Genomic DNA, 23,068 nt, shown 5'->3' with positions numbered 1-23,068 from the left:
GTAGTTAAACAAATTCCTTTTGAACAACAATAAAAATGAAATAATCACTGCATTAGATATTCTGGATTAACAGAATATCTGATATGGTGTTTGCAGGTATATAACAGAAAATATTTATGCTAATTATTTCTGATCTTATTATAATAAACAGTAATTGTGATTAGGCATTAAGTTGGATTAAATAAGTTTTTGATTATTTAAGTAAAGTATTGCTAAGTAATTATGCAGCATTTCTTACTCTTGATTTATTGTTTTCAATTATAGTAGCGATGAGACATTTTGCCATCATAAATGGCCTTATGCAAATTGTTCACAAGCCTACCAGGATACGAGATAGTCCCAACCACTCTACAAACATTCTGGACTTCTTCCCTCCAAATATGCTATGAAGGTTGTATCTCCCTTAGGTAATTCAGACCCCAACTAAAGATCACATGGCATTATAAGAATGCCAAGTGAGATGACATCCAAGATTTCTATGCCTTATTCCTATGATTGGATTATTGCTTTCAGTCTTCTAATCCAAGCATATGCACTGAGCTCATCACCGAAACGATCCTCTCTTGAATGGAAGCATATATTCCTCATTCCACACTAAATTCCCATCCCCTAAGTAATTCCTGGTTCTCCAAAAGATGCATCAAGGCTGTATTCTTCAACAAATGAAGAATCAAGCATATTGCACACTGGATATCATCAAGAACTCCTCCTTCTCTCCACTTATACCAAAACCCAAAACATTTCTAAGAAAATCATCAATATCAAAAACTGATTTCCAAAGAGCTAAAAACAGGAAATTTGTATCGTGCCCAAATAGCAGCTATGCATTTTGGTCTCTCTGGCCAAGGCATTTTCCCCACAACTTTTGTCCAGCACTACTGCTTTTGCACTCAGATGGATCTATTGCATCATCACCAACAGAGAAAGCCAATCTCCTAGCATTACACTTTTCCTCAAATGCCTGCATAGATGATTTGGTAAATGTCCCCTAACCATTCCAAACATCCAACACTCAATGCCTAACCATTTATGGTTAGGCATTGAGTGTTGATGAACAATAAATCTGACCTTTCACCAGAAAGTGATCAGTAAAATCCTATCCAAATTAGATGCCAAAAATTCCCCTGGCCCTGATGGCATTCCTCCAATTGTCCTGAAGATTTGTACCAGAGTTGACTCCTATTCTGTATCGCCTCTTTATGCTCTCTGCCTCCACAAGCATTTACCCTTCACCCTGGAAATTAGCCCATGTCCAACCTATTCCCAAGAAAGGTGACATATCCTTCCATCCTTGACATATCCTTGCATATATTGCTCGGTCTCTCTCTCTCACCTCATTCCTCTCTAAAGTAATGGAGAGAACCATCCAAACAGCCTACTTCTGTGCTATTTTGAAAATACTCTGCTAAAAAATACTCGACTGCCAGTATGGATTCTGCCAATGCCATTCAACAGGGGATCTGCTCACCTATGTCACACACCTCTAGATAGTACCATGAAAAAGTTTCGCACATCCTAAGTAGTTGCACTAGATATATCCAAGGCTTTTCACCAGGTCTGGCACCAGGGCCTATTAAATAAGTTTCCATCATTCAGTCTGCCCTGTGATTTCTACAACTGGGTTACCAGTTTTCTCACTGGATGAACATTGCATGTGATAGCTGATGATGATAGCTGATATCTTTTAACTATGCAACTAATGGTGGGGTCCCACAAGGTTCTATCTTCTCTCCCATCTTGTTTCTTCTATACATCAGTGACCTGCTCTAGTTTGCCAATGACGGTACATTACACTTTTTCTTCTCACTGACAAACCTTGCACCAAATAAACCATCACAACTTGCAGAGCAACAGCATCTGCAAGCCTAAATTCTGATCATCAAACCATTCTTTGATGGGACTGAGATAACGTTGTCAATTTCAGTAGGGCAAAACATAGTTCTGCTATATTTCACAAAAAAAAACAAACATGTTATCCCAGTCTTACCTTTGACAATACCCAAATCTCTAGGCAAGATAAGATCTTTTTCTCTCCCCTTAGAGGATGTCCCTTGGTATCCAAAAAATTAGGATTCCTCTTTCATTCAAGGCATTGCTTTACCTCTCAACAGCTATTAATCTTGTACAAATCACAAATCTGCCCAGCCATCGACTACTGCTTACACATCTGCAGAGGTGCCCTTAAGAGCTTCTCGAAAGCAAAGAGCCTAAGAGAAAAAAATACTTCTTACAATACAGAAAAGAACATTCAGACTGATTAACAATTCATCTCTTACCAACTTGCTCCATCCACTCTAGCACAGTGTCTAGTATCTACTGCATGCATCTTTCATAAATATTTCCATAAGTGTTCAACATAGCTATCCTCAATAACTGCCCCTCTTTCTACCAAATTCATTAAACACATGCAGCTACCATCTAACATCCCTTCACAGTCAAACTCCATACTATGGAACAAGTTTCTCCTCCTCCATTCCTCCTCCTCTCCACTGCTGCTATATTTTGGAACAGCCTTCCCAAACATTTTACTAATGTATTATAGGTTAACCAACCAACCTCTCATTTATGGGGCCCAACCTAAAAAAAAAAAATGGTCATTTATTAGCTGAGATTCTTCAAGATAATGTAGTAGTTGAGTGTTGATAGCTCTCTTCATTACTTTGGAAAGAACTGGAGTAAGAGAAATTGGACAGTAGGTTGAAGATATAGATTTTCACTCTTTTTAGGGATAGGTTGAATGTGGACTAATTTCCAGACTCCAGAGTAGATGCCAGTGGAATAAGAGAATGATAAAAAGATGACACAGAACGAGAGTCATCTCTGGAGCACAGATCTTCAGGACAATCAGAGCCAGGAGATTTTTTAGTATCCACTTTGAGAAAAATTTCTGTGATCTCTTTTTGGCAAAAGGGTATACTGGGCACTGAGTGTAGAATGTGTGGGATAGTTGAGGGACATTTACCAAAATCATTAGTACAAGAATTGGATGAGATTTAGGAAGCCAGGAGATTTCCTTTGTCTATGGGGTGATGATGCAACAGTGGCAGAAATTGTGACTAATGGCTTTTTGCTACATTCCAGAATGCATGATTGCTGTTTGGACAGGATGCAAGTTTCCTGCTTTTAGCTCTCTCAAAGTCAGTTTTTGATGTGTTGATAATTTTTCTTCCAGTTATTCCACTCTTTGGTATAAGCAGTATAGGTGGCTGCAGTTTTGGATGCAAGCCAGAGTTATAGTATGCTTGATTATTCTCTTGTACAGCTTTGGTGCATCTGTCAGAGAATTAAGGTTTATATAGGGGAATAGAACTTAGGGCAGAAGAGAATAAATGTTTCCATGCTGATAAGAATTATTTTGGTGATATGTTCAGTGTATAGGTATGGGTGAGATGACTGGAAGCAATAATCCATCCAAGGAAATGTGGAGGAGTAGTTTCGTAGATCATCACAATTGGCTTTATTATAATGCCATATAATGCGTGGATGTGAGTGATTGTGTTCATGTTGTTTCATAGAAGAAAAGATCTGCTTGATATTGTGGTCTGAAGTACCTAGAGAACAATCTACATTCATCATATACTTGAATTGGTCACTACTGAGGAAGAGATTCAAGGTATTTGGAGAGTGATTGGGGGTTGTTCCATATTCTGGTTTGCATAAGGTCGTTGATGTTGGCAAATAACTCAGCCTGTCTACCTGCTTGATCTGTGCAGTTGGAATGGGCGAGCCAGCTGGTGTTGTGAACATTGAAGTCTCCAAGGAAAGTGATCTCACTGTTAGGAAAGATGGATTGAAGAATATTGATTTTTAAGGAAAGGAAATCAAAAAGTTCAGAATGGTTGATGGCATTAGGAGAGCAGTAGAGACATCAAATTACAGAAATTTTCAGCCAAAGAAAGTCAAAATAGGGAGATTTCAGGCTGGGCACTCTTTTTGACATATATCAGAAGAAACATATGCATAAACCCCACCTTTGAAGTGAAAGGAGTCGATTTGTAAAAACTGACATTTAGTAGTGCTTGTGGTAGAAATTTGGGTTTCTTTCAGGAAAAGTAGGTTAGGTTTTGCAGATTGGAGATAGAAATGGACATCATTGAGGTTAGAACTGAGGTCATGTATATTGGTGTAGCAAGGTTCTGTGAGGTTGCTGTCAACTGCATGGGTCACATATGTTCACTATGCAGTGATAGATTTCAACTTTTCATGCTGGCTGGTATACCGGGACCAGATTTTCTCATAGTACTCCTTTTTTATAATTGATTGTCTATGTATCATCTCCATTTTTTCGTTTTTCTTCCAGTTATTGCTGTAATTTTCTACTTTGTTCCTGCTGTGCACAAATGAGACCTGGCCAGGCTTTTACACATGACAGCAGAAGTGCCTTCTGACATGTTATTCACAGCAGTTATGAACACCAATTTGCTCATTGGTGTATTACAAGTCCCTGTCACTAGGTGCAGGAGATTCGTTCCATTCCTCCATGGGTTTGTGGACACAAAACAGTGACGCTTGATGATTTTGCTGGGGTCAAGTTTGCAGTGTTCAATGTGCTTGCAGATATCATCATTTAGCGATGCATCTGTTTCTGAATGAAAGTTCAGTAGAATGGCATTGTTTCTCTCCCTCCATATTGTCTTGGATTGACAGCAATAAGGTTGCAAAGCTTGCTGGCATTTTTGGTGGCAGGCACATTAACATCAAGATGTTGATTATCAAATCACTTTGAGTTTTCTTTTTTCCTAATATGTTGATTTTACGTGAGAAACTATCATAAAGCACAATAAGGTGCCTCCATATTGTCTTGGATTGACAGCTATAAAGTTGCAAAACTTGCTGGCATTTTCAGTGATAGGCACATTAACATCAAGATGTTGATTGTGAATCAAATCACATTGAGTTTTCTTTTTTCCTGATGTGTCGATTTTGTGTGAGAAAATATCATAAAGCACAGTAAGATGCTATTCTAGGCTGTTCATGTGCTTTTTGAGATTTAGAAACTGTTTAATGAAGGGGGAGGCATAGAGGATTGGCTGAGTGAGGTTAGCCAGGAGTTTTATCGCTGATTCACAATCTTTGTGCAATTAGCATGCATTGACTGGCAACAAGAATTGCACTGAAGGCTCTTTTTTTCCTGTCTGTAATCTCCAGCTTGCTGCTATGGCATCTCTGAACTTCAGTTGGCATGTCAGAGTTAGCAAGATTAATATTGCTCTGTCAATGCTGAGCTTTGTTGACACTATTTTTGCTTCAATACTGCAGGCATGTCTGTATGTAATGCATAAGTGCTTGCTTTGGCTGATATTAAGATAGAAAAATCTTTTTGTAAGTGGAGGTTTCTGTGGTTTAGAAGTTCATAAGGCATATTCCAGTAATTGGACCACATTTTTATTTTTTATTAAGCTAAAAGCACAATAAAGAAATAAAACCCGACAAGTTTCATAAGTCGTTTGACTTGCATCTTCAGGGGTAAAAGGTAACTTAAAGTTTACAACAACAAAAAAGATCAATTATTCAAAAATAGTTCATACTATACAGTTTAGCCGCCTGACTGTTCATAAAATTGAAAAATTAGAATGCAGATTCAAAGTAGTGCTAAGTTTAAACAATGCTGGATAATGCCACGTTCTGTTGTTCACGTTCATGATGTCCGAGGTCTGACTGAGGTATATTTTTTATCACAGCTGACCAAACTTGGTGTAGAATTAAGCCCTGGTTTTTATTGCATTGTGTTGGAATTCTAAGCATGTTTGCAGCTTCTTTAAATTTCCTTATGTAACAGTTTTTTCTATGTATTTTTCTATGGAACCTTTTGTTTGTTTGTCTTACAAACAAACAAAAGGTTGATCACAGAAATATGTCGATCCAAAAATCGATAGAAGTCCAAATGCGTATGTTTGAAATCACCGAATGTAAATGTCCGGTAAACGATTCCACCTGTCGAATACAATCTAATCTTGCTTTTTAAGATCTTCTATTTCAGACCATTTTTCTTGTATTGCAAAGGTAGATTTTTGTCTTTTCAACTCCTCCAGGTCAGCTTTAAGATTTCTAAATTTTAATTCCACAAATCCTGGGTTTTCAGGTCCTCTAACTGAAGTTGAAATGCAGCCTCATCAATTCCAGCAAAAGGTGAAAAATTTAATTCGGCAGGATTGATTTCAAGTGGTTGTAATAAAAATGAATTTGTTGCCTTGTTCTTTCTAAATTCCTCATATCTCCCATTAAATGCAGATCCCATATTTACCACAATTTCTTTGAAAAAGGTTAAATTATGGAATTATTATCAGCTTGTTGTTGATATTTCTTCAATATAGGGAAATGTAATAATGTGCCTTTCTCTAAGTGTGTCGCAAACAAATATAATTTTTGTTCAAACGAAATCACTTCTTCTAAAAGCAAAAGTGCTGTATTTCCCTTTCCCTGTAGTTTCTTATTTAGTGCGTTTTAAATGGGAAGTCATATCCACCATAAAGTAGAATTTTTGTGAAATGTAAATAGAATGTAAAGAAGGATTATCGCGTATGATTTCAAAGAGTTCAAACATGAAAGTATTAAATTTTTCAGCATTGCATGTACTATTTTCAATTGTAAAATATCCTTGGCTTAATGTAAAATGTCCTTAATCTATTGCAAATGCCAAATTTAGGGTTTTTAGTTTCTAATTTAATAAATAACATTCATTTTGTTTAATAACAAAAAGAGCCGCAGGTTGCCGACCCCTGACTACACCTGTACACAATTTCTAGGGATTGTCTCTCTTTCTCCTTGCACCTTCTGTGCTGTGTTGTTCCTTCTGTATTCATTTGGTAAAATCCTCTAATTTGAACATCTCTATCATGTGACATTACCTTTTTTCTTCCTATTTACTAAACTGTAATTTACATTCCCATAATATCTTCTCATAACCAACATTCCAGAGACCTAATCTTTTCTTATTCATCTCTAGACCCTCTCTAAAGTTTCCATGTCACATTGGAAATTAGATGACCAAATTTGAGCACATAGTCCATGTGTGGTGCTGCAACCATTGCTTGTACAATGGTGTTTTGCTTATCCCTGTTTGTCAATGTGCACTATGTATGCTTTACAATATTTGAAATAGAAATTTAAAACTTCAGACTACTGTCAACTATTGCTTCCAGATCTTGAATCTTGTCTGCTGCCTGAGCACAGTTTCACTAAACTAAAGTCTTGTGGATTTATCTAAATAACATAACATATTAGTTTGTCCTCTCTTCTGTTTCTCCTTAAGGTTGAAACAAAATTTTCTGATGCTTTAAGTCACAATAAGAAGAAACTGGGAGTTTGAATGTAGTTTTGGTAACATTTGCAGTTTCCTTTAGGCTCTCAGGTCTGCAGGAACAGATAGTTGAACCTACAGTGCTTCAAGTTGTGATAAGAATAGGCTGTATGCCAAATTTGGAGATTTGGGATCTTTTTTTGCTTAGATAAAATCTTCAAGAGAGAATTAATATCCATATATATGTGGGCAGAGTTTATATCTGAGTCTCCCTCGTACACTTTGTTTTTAAGTGAGGAAAATTCCAGAACCTTGGAGCAATGCATTCATAATTTTTTACAAAAAAAGGTGAAGGAGAATATTAAAAATTTTAGGCTCATCATTTTATTAGCAGCATTACAAAACATTTCCAAAAGTCATAAATAACAGAATAATGCAACAACTCCCATTGCATGGCCAGAGATAGTTATTTCTGGTTTTGGCCAGATAGTTGTTTGCAAGGAAGCCCTCTGTTTTCTTCATATTATTATTATCCAGGCCTCCATGGAGTAAAAAGACTCATCGTGGGAGGTCGTTTTTAGGAAATACAAAGTCTATCATACCACTCCTTGAACCCATTAACTGTTCCCACTCCAACCACTCTCTCAGGCAATGCATTCCAAGGTTCAACCACCCTCCACGCAAAGAAACCACTCCTCACCCTCTTGCGCATAGCCTCCTTTCGTAACTTCCAGGGATGGCCCCTTGTCATTGCTCCTTCTCGCCATTCCACCAAGTGAAAGAACTCTCCAATGTCTACCCTGTAACTGCCTCTCAACAGTTTAAAAGTCTCGATCATATCACCTCCCCTTCTTCTATCCACCAAACTCTGCAGTCCACATTCCCTCAGTCGATCCTCATAACTCATATTGTACAGTCCTGAAACCATCTTTGTTATCTGCCTCTGTACCCTTTCCACAGTCAGTTTTATCCCCTTCAAATCCTGGGGACCAAATCTGATAACAATAGTCTAAGTGGTCTGATCAGGGCCTCATACAACGGAATGATAACTTTTTTATCTCTGCAGGTCAGCGTCCTTCTCAGTATTGCAGCAATCCTCTGAGTTGTCCTCACCACCTTTGCAATATGCTCCCTAAATTTCAGTTTTCTATCAATCATCACCTCCCAGATCTCGTTTCCCCTACCTCCTCCAGTAGAGCTCTTCAGTCGAGTACGCATCCTCCCATCGATGGATCCCTAACCGCAAGACTTTACATTTTGCTGCATTGAACCAACAACCCCATTTATTTGCCCATTTGTCTAGTTTATTCAAATCCTCTTGCAGAGCTGCCACATCTGCACTATTACTGATAACCCTTCCCAACCTCACATCATCTGCAAATAACTGAATGTCGCCTTGCAATCTGTTGACAATATCATTGATATAAAGATTGAACAATACAGGTCCCAGTACTGAGCCCTGTGGAACCCCACTTGTAACCTTCTGCTTCCTAGATATTGCCCCATCATACACAACTCTCTGATACCTATCAGTCAGCCAGTCCTGAATCCATTTGATTAACCTGACATTTAAACCCATGTGCTGCAACTTAAATATCAGCTTATCATGTGGCACCCTGTCAAACGCCTTTGCAAAATCCAAAAAAAATGGCAGTATATGAATTTCCCTCATCAACTGCTCTTGTCACTTTATTATAAAAGACAATCATATTACTAAAGCAAGAGCGCCCCTTAAGAAATCCATGTTGCTTCTCACAGATAACATTACCCTCATCTACCCAACGCTGTATATAGTCCCTCACTAATTTCTCCGGAGTGCTTAAGGGTCAAAGCTGTATAACTGAGAGGAGACCTCCACATAGCCTTTAAAGGAATGCGGAGAACCGACCAGGGCTTCTGACCTAATGTCCAATCCTCACCTTCTCGTGGTGCACCCTGTTGGGTATCTACTTTGATACTGAACGAACGAGGATGGGCTGGCAATTTGGGATTTAGCAGACCAAATTGTATTCTTATTGGTTAAACCAAAATAAAAAATGATGGTACAACATGACAAAATTTCATGCCGGCTGGGGCGTCGCCCGGTTAAACAAGGCCCCCGTTGTTTTCGGCAGGGAACCAGGGCGAACAGCGAAAAGTCAGCTACTGGAACAAATCTGAAAATAAACCCCAACTCAACATCACCTGAGTTAAAGATCGGTACTATCAACGTAAGAAGCCTGAATGGCAAAGAAATGGAGCTAGCTGAGGAATTAGATAAGTACCAGATCGACATAATAGGGGTCACTGAAACAAAAAAGACCAAAACTGGTGAGATCTTTCTGAGCAATAAATACAAAATGTTATATTCAGGCAATAACAATCAAGGAAAAGAAGGAGTAGCCATAGTATTCAACACAAAATACGAGGCTAATCTTCTTGAATGGCAGTCAGTCTCAAGTAGAGTAATGTGGGCAAATATGAGAATGGGGAACTGGACAATGAGACTTATTTGTGCCTATGGTCCCACAGAAGGTTCTACTAAGGTAGAAGTGGAGGAATTTTTTGAGGCTTTAGAAAAAGCAACTGACACAATGAAAAAGGAAAAGTTAGTCCTTGTTGGGGATCTAAATAGTAGAGTAGGAAATGATTGTGAGACATACAAAAATATTTTGGGAAAATTTGGAGAAAAGAGCAAAGCTAATAATAATGGCAAATATCTGTTGGATTTCTGCTCAGGACATGGACTGGTTATTACTAACACCATGTTCCAACATAAAAATGTGCACAAATTCACATGGAGAGAAGAGGCTAGGAATAAGAAAAGTCTCATTGACTATGTTATTGTTGATAGTGATGTTTTCTCCCTGGTGCAGGACACCAGAGTGTACAGAGGATTTGAAATTGGAAGTGATCACTATTTAGTCTTGAGCAGGATAAAATCGAATTTCATAGTGAAAAGAATAACATGTAATAAAGTTTTAAAGCGAATAAAAGTTGATCAGCTCTCAGATGTAAACTGTAGACTAAAATACAGAAATATTATTGAAAAGAAAATGAAAGAGTTTGAGAACAGGAATCAAACCTTGGAGATTCAGTGGCAAACTCTGAAGGAAACATTGATTGATTCTGCCAGAGAGGCATGTGGTGAGGTTGTGTGCAAAGATAAAAAAATCAGAACTCCCTGGTGGACACAGGAAGTTAAAGAGGCAGTGAAGGAAAAGAAGAAAGCATATCAAAAGTTCCTGGCAAATAAGTCAGCTTTTACTCTTACAGAATACAGAGACAAATGTAAGAAAGCTAAACAGTGTGTAAAACTAGCTAAACAAAAGTCATGGGAGGACTTTGGCAAGAATATAGAAAATAAATATCAAGAAGGTGGCAAAATATTCTGGAGGTTGTTGAAGAAGCTTAGGAATGGAGGAAAGAGTGCTGTAAAAGGAATTAGAGATGATAAAGGTGAAATGAAAACAGGAGAAAAAGATATCCTTGAAGTATGGAGTAATTACTTTGAAAAACTGCTAAATGAAACAAGCAGTGATGACAGCACAGTGATAAAAAACACTGACCAGGCATGCAGTCAGGAATACATATCCATACTTGAAGTAGAAAAAGCCATCAAAGGCTTGAAATGTGGAAAGGCAGCAGGAGTAGATGATATTCGACCAGAAATGCTGAAGTATGGTGGTATAAGAGTCTTACAGTGGCTGCACTGCATAGTTCAGAAAGCCTGGACAGAGGGACGAATTCCCGATGATTGGAGTAGAGCTCTCATAGTACCCATATATAAAAAGGGAAATAAAACTGAATGTGAGAATTACAGAGGTATTTCCCTACTGAGTGTTCCTGGCAAGATCTATGCAAGTATACTTGAGAAACGGTTGAGAAGAATTGTGGAAGAAAAGCTTGGTGAAGAACAAGCTGGATTCAGGCCAAATAGAGGCTGTCAGGATCAGATCTTCACTTTACGACAAATAGTCGAGAAAGCATGGGAATATAACAAAGATCTGCATTTAATTTTTGTCGATTTGGAAAAGGCATATGACAAGGTGCCAAGAGAGAAGCTATTCAATACGCTGCAGTTATATGGTGTCAATGGGGCATTATATCAAGCAATACTTAGTCTTTATTTGAGTTGTGAGTCAGCAGTTAGAATTGAAGGAAGTACAGGAAGATGGTTTAATGTTAAATCTGGTGTGAGACAAGGATGTACATTATCCCCTCTGTTATTCATTATCTATATGGATCACATTATGAAGGAATGTGGTATTAAACCTGATATCAAAATTGGAGATGTTAATGTCAGCTCTTTGCTTTATGCGGATGATGTTATACTTCTAAATAAATCCGCTACAAGTCTGCAAGATTCTCTGACTAAATTGAATAGCTGTTGTAATAGATATGGTATGAAAGTCAGCAATAAAAAGACAAAGACAATGAAAATAGACAGAATCATTGAAAATGTCAACTGTGTTATGAATGGAGAACCTGTGGAACAAGTAAAACATTTCAGCTACTTAGGCACAATTTTTACTGAAGATGGTAAACTAAATATAGAAATAGACAACAGAATCAGCAAAGCTGGTATCGTGGGAAGTCAATTGAATAAATTCATATGGAATAAGAAAGAAATTAGTCGGAACACTAAATTAGCTGTATACAAGACTGTGTTCAAACCAATTTTAACTTATGGATCTGAGAGCTGGGTCAGAAGTAAAACACTTGACCAAAGACTAGAGACCGCAGATATGAGAGTCCTGAGAAAGATTAGAGGCGTGAACAGATGGCATCAATGGCAATATCATATTAAAAATGAGGATATTAGGAAAGAACTTGACATTGTCAGCATCCAGGAATGCGTTAGCAGAGCTAATCTCAGATGGTATGGTCACTTAAATAGAATGGGAGAGGAAAGATTAGCAAAACAAGTGTTCTCTGCCAGGTTGGCAGGAAAACGACCCAGAGGAAGACCAAGATATAGGTGGATTGATACGGTACAAAGTTCCTTAGACGATAGAAATATAAGATCTGATAATGTTGGAGTCTTGACAAGTAACAGACTGATTTGGAGAAAAATTGTAGATAGGAAGTTAGTAATGATGTAATTTTTTCATGTAGTACTGTCATATCCTGTACACCCCTTGAGGGTACATGGCAGGAATTTGATGATGATGATGACTAATTTCTCCAAGAACTTAACTACTGATGACACACAAACAGGCCTATAATTAGACACTTCCAGTCTGCTGCCACCCTTATGCAACAGCACTATCTTACCCTCCTTCCATTCCCTGGGTACCTTTCCTTCAGCCAGACTTTTATTGAAAAGCCAGGTCGACGGAGCTGTCAGTTCTTTAGCACATTCTCTCAAAACCCATGATGAAATACCATCCAGTCCAACAGCTTTATTGGTATCCAGAGTACTCAGTATTTGGAACACACTCTCCTCTTGCACCTCTAAACCCTGATCCTGCCCTATCCCTTTAGTATTAAAACCTCCTCCAGGATGAAATACTCGAATAAAGTGCTCATTGAACAACTCCACTATGTCCTCTGCATCAGTCACTCTATTCCAATTTTGCCTTCCTCACCATTCTGGTCACTCTCTTGGCCTGCATCTTATATTCTTTGAGTATCTGTCCTTCACCCCTCTCCTTGTATATCTTCCATAATCTCTTTTTCAACTGCTGTTCCTGTTTGGTATCTTTTGTCATCCAATTTACACTAAATTGTGTCCCCTTCTTCACCCGTGGAATACAGCTTCCTATTGCTGGTAACAAATATTCTTTCACAATTTCCCAAGCACTAATGATATCCTGGCCTTCCAATTCTGCCCTCCATGGAACTGCTCCTAGTTGATACTTAAGACTGCTATAATCACCCGACTTATAATTCCACATACGTTCCCTTTTCTTTGATACACCTGCATGTCTGTTCATCTTCCATGTCAAAACCACATGGTTACTCTCTCCAACTGGTGGGAGAGATGTCATCTCACTTATTATCAGCTCTTCTGATGCTTTGACCAAATCCAAAACTTTTGAACCTCTTGTTCCCTCCATCACATGCTGCTGAAGACATTTGTCCCTCAAGAATTCCAGAAATTCTATCCCCTTCTTACTACTCATTTTCCTCTTCCCAGCTTATACTGCTGTAGTTAAAATCTCCCATAACAATCTTTTTTTTTTTTTTTTTTTTTTTTTTTTGTGCAATGGTTCCTACATGTTCTGTTTTAGTTACATAATGGTTCTTGTTTACTGTTATGTATTTTTTTGTTCTTCCTAACCCAGAAGAAGCCATTAGCATATGTAGCAAAACTAGTCAGTCTTACTATCTATATTATCATGACCTATTCAACCCATTGTTAGTTATCATTTGTCACATTTGTTTTTTGGTCAAAAAAATCTACATACTCATCAACTCACATAAATGTTTTATTCACGTGTTTGTTTTTTACAGTTTTATATATGCTTAGTGAAAATTTTATCTCTTAAAGAGAAAAGGGCCCACACACATAACATCACCCTTAAAGAATATAAATATCTTACAAACTTTCTTGTTTTCTCTCCAAGATCACAGGACTTGATGAGATACAGTCCGCGTGGTTAGCCTAGTGGCTGTGCGATTCGCAACCATATGACTGGGGAAGGAGTGTCCCAGGTTTGATTCCCATTGAAGACGTGAGGAATTCGAGGATCTTCCTCAGCCATAGCCAAGTTAGCCGGTCTTGGGCACGGGCAGTAGGATTTTTTCTGCCAGTTTATCTAACGTTTTTCAACCCGCAAACAGGCAAACCAGCCCCGTGAACACATGGATCTACAGCCATAAATACTTAACCCTCCATGAGGGGGCTCAGCTCGCCCCAATAGGGACGGGGAAGAAAAAGGGAGGAAACTCTCCATACAAATAAATAAATAAATAAATGAGATACACAAGCTTCAAACTTTAAGACACACTTCTGAAAGAAAAACAAAAAAAATTGATGTCATCAAATCTTTAATTAATAGAACACGTAATGTATGCTCCTCTCCCTCAAGCTTCCAACAAGAACTTTCTATTGAACCTTTAATGGAATTTAATGGTTACAACCCTTATCAGATTCAACAGATAATTGACTCTTATGTTCCAACACCTAAGGATTCTTCAGCAGACTGCAAGGTTCCAGTTCCTTATAGTTCTGCTATCTCTGAACCTATTGGTAGAATTTTGAAGAAATATCACCTTATTCCCACATTTCCTATCAACAAAATTTCTCATCTGTTATCATCTACAAAAGACAAACTGCCAACTATTATTAGCTGGTGTTTACCAGATTTGTTTTGAATGTAATTTGACATACTTTGAGCAGACAGGTTGTTCTGTTTAAAAAAAAAATGAATATCAGTATTATATATTGAATACATGAAACCTTAGTGTCAATACTATGCTGTGCTAGACCAGACAAATTACTGGCTTTCGTGTAATTTGTTGTTTATAAGACACAGTTTCTTGTGCTCTCAATAATGGCCATTAAAATATAATTACTTAGTTTGTAACTGTTTTTCTTTTAAAACAACAAAATAATATGTGCACAACTTTTCTTAATAGAGAACAAATTTCTTTCATATCTTCTCTATAATCAGTGTCTCATTTATACTTTCAGAGGCCATAGGCACAACATCATTATGAGGCCTCAAAAGAAAAAGTCTGTTTCAGTTAATCAAATTAATGCTCATTTTTTTTAGTTTATTGAAAATAAAAGTTGACATTTGCGTAATAACTCAATTTAATAAAATAAAAATAACACACCATTGGTATACATATTTGGACTTTAAAAAAGGTATAAAAATAAATAAGCTTATATTAAAAAAAAATTGCCAACTAAAAGTTTTTTTTTTTATTTCTGGCTTTGGTTTTAGCAAATATATCTATGATGTCATCATAATTAATCGAGTCCATTACATCTGATTCAGTGCATAATAACGACAGGTCGCTTGTTTTATTTTGGTGCAAGTTGCTTCTTAAATAATTTTTTATTCATTTAACCACTGAAAACGAGCACTTACATTTGAAGTAAGCCTTGTCAAAAATTATTTTAAAAACTGTTTCTACGTTTGGAAAAGTAGACCTTAACCCATACTTTATAAATTTATACATATTTTGAATTGAAATTTTGTTCTTCTATCATTATTAAAAATTGCTTAACTTAATCAATAAATTTTTCTGAGTCAATATCAATCCCTTAAGTTTGTACAGTTTTGTAAATACTAGTCTTGTACTTGTCTTGATCTATATCTTTCTTCAAAAAAAAGTCAAACGTATCTAGGATCACCATATTCTAAAAATGCCAAAATGCTGACACCCCATCGCCTGACCAACTCGTTCCGGACACAAAAATAAATACATATGTTTGAAACCTTTACCTTTGTAAGCTTTTTATTAATTAGATGTGATGAGTATGCTTATTAGAACACACCAAAATATGAGATTTTAAGAGTGTCATAAGTCTTATGAAACAAGAGTAGGCCTACATGAAAAAGAATTAGACTTATCACACTACATATATATTACTTTGCAGCCCATGCATAATTTTCACTAGGCCTAATTTTCTTTAGCAGTTCTTTATTTCAACACAAATAGTCGAACATATTTTTACATGTAAAATGTCTGTAATTAAATTTAACTATAGCAAGTCCTTTCACAGATTCTATGGTAAGTCTATTTCTTTCCTTGGTCCACTGAGCTTGTATTAATGAAAAGAGCCTTTCTACACTGACATTGTGACCTGGAATTGCAAACAGAAACCGAGCCATCTTTACAATTTTATTGTACTGTTCTTCACTCTTGCAGAATTCAATGTAGTCACACAATTTTTTCTGACCTGACACTTCTTTTCCATCATATGAAGCAACAAATCTCTTCAAGTTGGAAAATTGGTCAAAACATTTGCTGTCATCAACTTGCACACCTCGCTCCATCAAGAAGTGTATATATTCTTCTACACTTTCCCAGGAGAGTTCTTTAAGACCTAGCCACTTAAAACAGGAAAATTCATTAAACTGTTGCATCCACGCGTTCAAATAGTCTAAACATCCTACATAGAGTGTTTCCACATTACACCAAACCTTTTTTACCCCAGATTTGAAGCCATCACTTTCCATTTTCTTCAACATGTCCTTTGCTTTCAATGGTACGAAATGTTCATTTTTCCTTTCCTGAAGAAGATCATGTAATGAAGATAGTATTTCCATTGCATCAATAAGGGAATTGTCTTCTTTCTCTAGCCTGCTAATATGTGAATGGAACACACCAATTAGACTGCAAATGCCATAGATAGATTTCACTGAAGGGGTCTTCAAAAAAGTTCTTTATTACAGCTGGTGGTCTATTTTGAGATAAAAATAATGATTTAAGAGCTGGATACGTTTGAATTAGTCTTTGAATGGCAGGGTACAAAGATAGCCATCGTGTTTTACTGTGATTTAAAAGTTGTTGGTATTCTATATCCACAAACTCGCGGAACTCCTTGAGAGACTCCACACGGACAGTGTATATTGAAAAGTAATTATATATTTTAACTATTAAAGTTTGTAGGTCAATGTCAAGCAGGTCTGTACCATGTTGGACGCAATTATTAAGGATGTGTGCAGGGCATCCCACTCCGACCAATGATTGGTTACCCATCCTCTTCAAGCTGGCAAATACATTATTGCCTTGACCTCTTGCGAGACCCCAAACATGGTATTGCAGTTATCACCCCCAAAATCAACACTTTTATTTTGAAGTCCCAAATTGTTTAGTATTTCACTGACATAAGTTGAAATAGTTTCTGCAGTTTCATTTGGTTTGCTCTCAACATTCACTACTTTAATCTGTAAACCTCTATTCTTGTAGTCAAAATATTGAATAAGGGTAGGAAATACTTTCACATTACCATAGTTACTAGCATCTATTGAAACACCTATAAAGGGAATGTCTGCCATGGATGTGATTATAGTTTCTATCGAATGGGGGAGCAAGAACAGAATTTACAACGGCTTGTGTTTTTGTGTGACCACTCGACACTTTGGCTTCAATTTTTGAATCGCTGAAAAGTTGTTTCAGGAGCACAGTCCATGGAATTGTAACTGTTGTGATGAACAACAGTATGATATGCAAGGGCCCGCCCCTTCAGCAGCACTTTCTGAATTTGGCTTGATAAAATAATTACCTAATTTTCCTGTTGAACTCTGTCCCCTAACACACTTTAAATGCTTTTCTGTTTTTGCATATAGTTCTAAGTCTCTTATCCCATGCTGTGCGACTGAAACGTTATGTACCAGGACTGCATACAATACATTCAGCCTTCTATGGCTCACATCCAGGGCGAAAACATGGAAATTTTTCCCTATGATTATCATTGAAGGAGCACTTTCATTTAGATTTAGACATCCTCCAGATAATCTGAAATAAATATAAGTGAGATGATATAAAATGATATCGTAATGTTTAGGTAGGCCAGGGATCCCAGATACATTGGAAAAAAATACGGGACACTCATGACTGAGGGTGAAAGTTTAGTATGCGCATCTATCACATATGCCAGTCTTACAAAATGATTCTAACTTTCCAAGTGTGCGTGGTAAGATTTACTATGCACACACTTTACTAAGTATAAGTAAACAAATAGTAAATCAAATTGTTAGGCTGCATATTTTCATTAAGCCGCTTTAAGTTGCCTTCAAATTGTTCAAATGTCTTCAAATCACATTTCCTTTTTGGCATTTTCAACGTTCAACAGGGCCACAGGAGAATTGAAAAACCATACATTAAGTACAGCAGCCAAAGAGTAATTGATACTCTGCAAGCACTGACCTGTTTCTCTCGGAGCAAGCTTCTAAAATGGTGTGGGTGAAGCGGACCGTTCCGTGCTATTTAACACGTCAAAATGTCAATTTTATGCGGACAGATATTTTCTTTATCAAAATGCGGACAGGTCCGCATAAATGCTGATGTATGGTAACCCTAAACATATCTAATATGTCTAAATAGCTTTATGCTCATTCATTAATTTCCAAAATTAGCTTATCGCAAATTACATTAAAAGTATTAACAATGAAATTTTCTTTCTCATGTAATATAATCCCATTGTTAGATTGTGAAACTTCGTCACACATTTTTCTTTTTTTTTTTTTCTGTTTTTTCACTCTTTGCTTCTCATCTTTAAATTTTGTCTCATGTGTTAATAAATTTGCTTCTGCTTCTTCGTTTAAAGCAGCAAAAGTATTTTTTATGTGCCTATGGTCCCACAGAAGGTTCTACTAAGGTAGAAGTGGAGGAATTTTTGAGGCTTTAGAAAAAGCAACTGACACAATGAAAAATGAAAAGTTGGTCCTTGTTGGGGATCTAAATAGCAGAGTAGGAAATGATTGTGAGACATACAAAAATATTTTGGGAAAATTCGGAGAAAAGAGCAAAGCTAATAATAATGGCAAATATCTGTTGGATTTCTGCTCAGGACATGGACTGGTTATTGCTAACACCATGTTCTAACATAAAAATGTGCACAAATTCACATGGAGAGAAGAGGCTAGGAATAAGAAAAGTCTCATTGACTGTGTTATTGTTGATAGTGATGTTTTCTCCCTGGTGCAGGACACCAGAGTGTACAGAGGATTTGAAATTGAAAGTGATCACTATTTAGTCTTGAGCAGGATAAAATTGAATTTCATATTGAAAAGAATAACATGTGAGAAAGTGAATAAAAGTTGAGCTGCTCTCAGATGTGAGCTGTAGACTAAAATACACAAAGATTATTGAAGGAAAAATGAAAGAGTTTGAGAACAGGAATCAAACCTTGGAGATTCAGTGGCAAACTCTGAAGAAAACATTGATTGATTCTGCCAGAGAGGCATGTGGTGAGGTTGTTTGTAAGGATAAAAAAAATCAGAACTCCCTGGTGGACACAGGAGGTTAAAGAGGCAGTGAAGGAAAAGAAGAAAGCATACCAAAAGTTCCTGTCAAGTAAGTCAGCTTGTGCTCTTAGAGAATATAGAGACAAATGCAAGAATGATAACACTGTGTAAAACTAGCTAAACAAAAATCATGGGAGGACTTTGGCAAGAAAATAGAAAATAAATATCAAGAAGGTGGCAAAATATTCTGGAGGTTGTTGAAGAAGCTTAAGAATGGAGGAAAGAGTGCTATAAAAGGAATTAGAGATGATAAAGGTGACATGAAAACGGGAGAAAAAGATATCCTTAAAGTATGGAGTAATTACTTTGAAAAACTGCTAAATGAAACAAGCAGTGATGACAGCACAGTGGTAAAAAAACACTGACCAGGCATGCAGTCAGAAATACATATCCATACTTGAAGTAGAAAAAGCCATCAAAGGTTTGAAATGTGGAAAGGCAGCAGGGGTAGATGATATTCGCACCAGAAATGCTGAAGTATGGTGGTATAAGAGTCTTACAGTGGCTGCACTGCATAGTTCAGAAAGCCTGGACAGAGGGACGAATTCCCGATGATTGGAGTAGAGCTCTCATAGTACCCATATATAAAAAGGGAAATAAAACTGCATGTGAGAATTACAGAGGTATTTCCCTACTGAGTGTTCCTGGCAAGATCTATGCAAGTATACTTGAGAAACGGTTGAGAAGAATTGTGGAAGAAAAGCTTGGTGAAGAACAAGCTGGATTCAGGCCAAATAGATGCTGTCAGGATCAGATCTTCACTTTACGACAAATAGTCGAGAAAGCATGGGAATATAACAAAGATCTGTATTTAAGTTTTGTCGATCTGGAAAAGGCATATGACAAGGTGCCAAGAGAGAAGCTATTCAATACGCTACAGTTATATGGTGTCAATGGGGCGTTATATCAAGCAATACTTAGTTTGATATAATGAAAAATTAGCAAAACCAGTGTTCTCTGCCAGGTTGGCAGGAAAACGACCGAGAGGAAGACCAAGATATAGGTGGATTGATACGGTACAAAGTGCTTTAGATGATAGAAATATAAGATCTGATAATATTGTGGTTGACAAGTAACAGACTGATTTGGAGGAAAATTGTAGATAGGAAATTAATGATGTAATTTTTTTCATGTAGTACTATCATATCCTGTACACCCCTTGAGGGTACATGGCAGGAATTTGTTGATGATGATGATGAAAGTATTTTTTATATTTATAAAACCAACTAAAGACTAATAAATTATTAGCTAACAACATATCGGGATCTTGTAGAGATTTACTAGTATAGTTCGCCCACCGTTCGCAGGTCCCTGCTTCGCGTCTTTCCAAGAATAGTCGATTAATGCTGAAGGGAAGAAAGAAATGACGGACGTCCTAATTGGTCGGCAAGACGCGAAATCACGTGCTTTATAGGTAAAATTTTCCAACTGTTATACAAGCAACATAGTTAACTACAATAATCATAAAAGAGAATTTAATTTTCCGACCGGTAATAATAAACAACTCATCCCACTATACGGACTGATTACCCTATTATCGGAATGGATTCTCCTTTTTCTGAGATGTGCAGAAGTGTCGAGGGACCTCAAATCGGTGGGCGAACTATAGCATTTATTCGTTGTAAAATTTTGTCCCACACAACTGTTAATGATGAGCTCTCTAATTTAGAAATAGGTTTTTCATGAGGAGAAATGGATAGTTCAAGTAATGTCACTTTAATTTATTTATATCCACGTTTCAAAGCCAATATAGCTTCTGCTCTTGTGGACCATCTAGTTTCACTTAGTCTTTTAACTGTTAAAGATTTTTTTTTCTAAATGTTTAAGGAGTATACTTCATCTTCTTGTTGAAGATGAAAAGTAATTATATACATTTTGAATTTAAAAAAAAAAATATATATATCATCATCATCATCATCATCAAATTCCTGCCATGTACCCTCAAGGGGTGTACAGGATATGACAGTACTACATGAAAAAAATTACATCATTACTAACTTCCTATCTACAATTTTCCTCCAAATCTGTTAGTTGTCAAGACTACAACATTATCAGATCTTATATTTCTATCGTCTAATGCACTTTGTACCGTATCAATTCACCTACATCTTGGTCTTCCTCTGGGTCATTTTGCTGCCAACCTGGCAGAGAACACTTGTTTTGCTAATCTTTCTTCCCCCATTCTGTTTAAGTGACCATACCACCTGAGATTAGCTCTGCTAACACATTCCTGGATGTTGACAATGTCAAGTTCTTTCCTAATATCCTCATTTTTAATATGATATTGCATTTGATGCCATCTGTTCACGCATCTAATCTTTCTCAGGACTCTCATATCTGCGGTCTCTAGTCTTTGGTCAAGTGTTTTACTTCTGACCCAGCTCTCAGATCCATAAGTTAAAACTGGTTTGAACACTGTCTTGTATACAGCTAATTTAGTGTTCTGACTAATTTCTCTTTTATTCCATATGAATTTATTCAATTGACTTCCTACCATACCAGCTTTGCTGATTCTGTTGTCTATTTCTATATTTAATTTACCATCTTCAGTAAAAATCGTGCCTAAATAGCTGAAATGTTTTACTTGTTCCACAGGTTCTCCATTCACAACACAGTTGACATTTTCAATGATTCTGCCTATTTTCATTGTCTTTGTCTTTTTATTGCTGACCTTCATACCATATCTATTACAACAGTTATTCAATTTAGTCAGAGAATCTTACAGACTTGTAGCGGATTTATTTAGAAGTATAGCATCGTCCGCATAAAGCAAAGAGCTGACATTAGCATCTCCAATTTTGATATCATGTTTAATACCACTTTCCTTCTTATGTGATCCATATAGATAATGAATAACAGTGGGGATAATGTACATCCTTGTCTCACACCAGATTTAACATTAAACCATCTTCCTGTACTTCCTTTGATTCTAACTGCTGACTTACAACTCAAATAAAGACTAAGTATTGCTTGATATAATGCCCCATTGACACCATATAACTGTAGCGTATTGAATAGCTTCTCTCTTGGCACCTTGTCATATGCCTTTTCCAAATCGACAAAACTTAAATACAGATATCTGTTATATTCCCATGCTTTCTCGACTATTTGTTGTAAAGTGAAGATCTGATCCTGACAGCCTCTATTTGGCCTGAATCCAGCTTGTTCTTCACCAAGCTTTTCTTCCACAATTCTTCTCAACCGTTTCTCAAGTATACTTGCAAAGATCTTCCCAGGAACACTCAGTAGGGATATACCTCTGTAATTCTCACATGCAGTTTTATTTCCCTTTTTATATATGGGTACTATGAGAGCTCTACTCCAATCATCGGGAATTCGTCCCTCTGTCCAGGCTTTCTGAACTATGCAGTGCAGCCACTGTAAGACTCTTATACCACCATACTTCAGCATTTTTGGTGCGAATATCATCTACCCCTGCTGCCTTTCCACATTTCAAGCCTTTGATGGCTTTTTCTACTTCAAGTATGGATATGTATTCCTGACTACATGCCTGATCAGTGTTTTTTACCACTGTGCTGTCATCACTGCTTGTTTCATTTAGCAGTTTTTCAAAGTAATTACTCCATACTTCAAGGATATCTTTTTCTCCCGTTTTCATGTCACCTTTATCATCTCTAAATGCTTTTACAGCACTCTTTCATCCATTCCTAAGCTTCTTCAACAACCTCCAGAATATTTTGCCACCTTCTTGATATTCATCAAATTCATTGTGTCAGTTGCTTTTTCTAAAGTCTCAAAAAATTCCTCCACTTCTACCTTAGTAGAACCTTCTGTGGAACCATAGGCACAAATTTGTCTCATTGTCCAGTTCCCCATTCTCATATTTGCCCACATTACTCTACTTGAGACTGGCTGCCACTCAAGAAGATTAGTTTCATATTTTGTGTTGAATACT

General features: G+C 36.9%; 1 protein-coding gene across 4 annotated transcripts in view; it reads left to right on the top strand.

Moving 5' to 3' along the window:
* LOC150101270 (uncharacterized) overlaps window positions 1-23,068 on the top strand; it is a 141,261-nt gene that overhangs the window by 74,201 nt on the left and 43,992 nt on the right. The gene's annotated exons all lie outside the window — the stretch shown is intronic.

Source organism: Typopeltis vanoorti, chromosome 11, assembly GCF_054136105.1.
Source record: "Typopeltis vanoorti isolate ZY-2024b chromosome 11, IOZ_Tvanoo_1.0, whole genome shotgun sequence".
In the NCBI taxonomy this organism is placed as follows: Eukaryota; Metazoa; Arthropoda; class Arachnida; order Uropygi; family Thelyphonidae; genus Typopeltis; species Typopeltis vanoorti.
Note: the sequence above shows the minus strand (reverse complement) of the source record. Positions and strands in the feature narration are given on the sequence as shown.